General features: G+C 48.0%; 1 protein-coding gene across 6 annotated transcripts in view; it reads left to right on the forward strand.

Moving 5' to 3' along the window:
• LOC119568442 (1-phosphatidylinositol 4,5-bisphosphate phosphodiesterase classes I and II-like) overlaps nucleotides 1–2,500 on the forward strand; it is a 400,672-nt gene that overhangs the window by 140,874 nt on the left and 257,298 nt on the right. For all 6 annotated transcript variants that reach the window (XM_037916972.1, XM_037916976.1, XM_037916980.1 and 3 more), the window contains exon 5: nucleotides 1,925–2,013. The gene's annotated coding sequence lies outside the window, so the exon portion shown is untranslated. The remainder of the gene's footprint in view (nucleotides 1–1,924; nucleotides 2,014–2,500) is intronic.

Here is a 2,500-nt window from a genome sequence, read left to right on the forward strand (position 1 = left end):
TTAAATATTAAATTTAGTAAATCAGATTATTGCATATATGCTGTAAAACGATTATGATCTTGCCTGTCTAAAATATCTATAAATACATTAGTCCCTTGACAATTCCAAGATCTTATTTTCGCTTCTCCTCCTTATTCCCTTTCTTAGATACGTCATTATCTCGAAAGAAGTCCTTTCCTCGCTGTTGCTTGCCTCGAATATTTGCTGCAGTATGGTCTAAAAGTACTTACTCTTGCTCCGTTCTTCATCACGTATTTTCGCTCTCACTCCTTAATAGGCGCGCTTCTCCCTGTATCCTCTAGGGTCCTCCCCCTCTTCTCCTCCCCCCTCTCCTTCTCTCGCGCTTTCTCGTCGTCTCTCTCTCTTTCGTCTTTTGCTCATCATCTGCTCTTCTCGTCCTCTCTCTCTCTCGTCTCTCGTCTTCTCCATCTCTCTCGGTCTCTCTCTCGCTCTCTCTCTCTCTCTCTCTCTCTCTCCTTCTCTCCCTCTCTCCCTCTCTCCCTCTCTCCCTCCCTCCCTCCCTCCCTCCCTCCCTCCTTCCCTACGCCCGGGACAGTCACACTATATTTCATGTCAACCCCTAGACTCCCCATCCCAGGCTGTACCCCCTCCACCCCCCTTGCATTCCCCTTTCTATTCCACCCCCCCCTCCTCGACAACCCCTTTCCCTCCCGTACTCCAGTTCTGTACTCTCTTACCCTCTCCCCTCCCCCCAGCCAGCTATCCCCCCCTATTCTTGTTCCTTGCCTTGCTCTCTGCACCCCCCCCCCACCTCCTCTCCTACTATTCTTGCGAGGAGTTTTATCTCTTTCTTCCATCAACGCCGGGCACTTTCTTGCCTCCCCCCCCCCCCGCCTGCAACTCTTAATACTCTTCCCCTCCCCCTCTTTCCTCTCCTGTTGCCCTCTCCGTCTCGGCCCCCTTCCTTTCGTCCTCTCCCCTTCCCCTACCCTTCGCTTTCCTCTTCCCCTTCTCCTCTCTTCCTCCTCCTCCTTCCCCTTCCCCTCTCCCCCTCCCTCGACGCGTAACGGAAATAGTTTGCTTTTTATGTGTTTTCTGAAGTCTCATCAGGGGAGGAATGTAATACGCGCGTGTACATACTCTCTCTCTCATACACACGCACGAACGCAGGCACGCAGACACACACACACACACACACACACACACACACACACACACACAACAACACACACACACACACACACACACACACACACACACACACACACACACACACACACACACACACAAATCAACAATAAACACAGACACAACTCAAACCCAATGACATACCCCAAACAATACCTACCAATACAAACAAACAAACACATAGACCCCACGTACCTAACCTCCTCATCTTTTTAAATCAATGCTCACTCACAAACAATCAAACCAAACACAAACAAAACCCTACAAACAACTAACACCCACCTTCCCATGCCTGTGTTGTCTTGTTTATGACTAGTGCCCTCGTTGTTATTATAGAGACGTGGCTAAACCGTCTATCTCGGCTGACGGCCGCGCTGATTTCAGAGTAGCCAAACTGTATATATACTTTCAACCGCGAGGAAAGACAAGAGAGGATTTTATATAATATTAAGGTGTAAATATTAATCCCGTTTTATTGTCTTATTTTATTCAATTTCCTGAGAATACGTATGTACAGTGGACTGAGGAAGTATTTTTGACACCATAGCTATGCAAATAAACAAACGTGTCAGTTAAGCATCAAACGATAATGTATTTTAGATTCTACATACATCAATAGTATTTTTTGTATGAGAAAGAAATAAAAGTAAACCAGAAATTCGTGACTAAGCGATTTTCAAGGGAGACTATGATATAACTACATCTCAGGGGCGACTATGGTATCACTACACCTGAATTAATGTCCAATTTATTAACATCATGATTTCCGTTTCAGGTGGGTGCCGCGTCGCTGCCGAGAGGGTGCGCGGGGGACGTGAGGCGACCTGCACCTCCGCAGAAAAGCTGTGAGACGAACGCAAGCAGGTTTGGTCCGGGAAGTCGCTGCAGACGAGTCATTAGGGGGACATACGGGCCTTTCGGGCTACTTACTGGCCTTTTGGGCTACATACAGCCCTTTTAGGTTACATTCTAGAGTTCATACGTCTTTATCGTTACGACGGGGAGGAAATATGGTTTATGGGGTTGTGTCTGTCTGTTTGGTTCTGTGTTTGTTTGTAGTAAAGTCGGAATTTGGTGAAGAGCAGAATAAGGGGAGAGGGGAGTTCTCTTCAGCGTCTCCTTCCCTTCCCCCATTTCTCTCTCACGTTCTCCATCTCCTCTCCCTTTTCCTTCACCTTTCCCCTCCTCCCCCCGTCCTGTCTCCACTTCCCTCCTCCCTCCTTCCCCTCCCCCTCTCCATCTTACCCTTTCCCTCCTATCCCCCCCTCCCCCTCCTCCCTGGTTCATTGTCTCCCCTACTTGCTTTTATACGAGAGAAAGGAAAAAGAAAACGAGAGAACATTAAGTCCGT

This window comes from Penaeus monodon, chromosome 43 (genome assembly GCF_015228065.2).
Source record: "Penaeus monodon isolate SGIC_2016 chromosome 43, NSTDA_Pmon_1, whole genome shotgun sequence".
NCBI lineage: Eukaryota > Metazoa > Arthropoda > Malacostraca > Decapoda > Penaeidae > Penaeus > Penaeus monodon.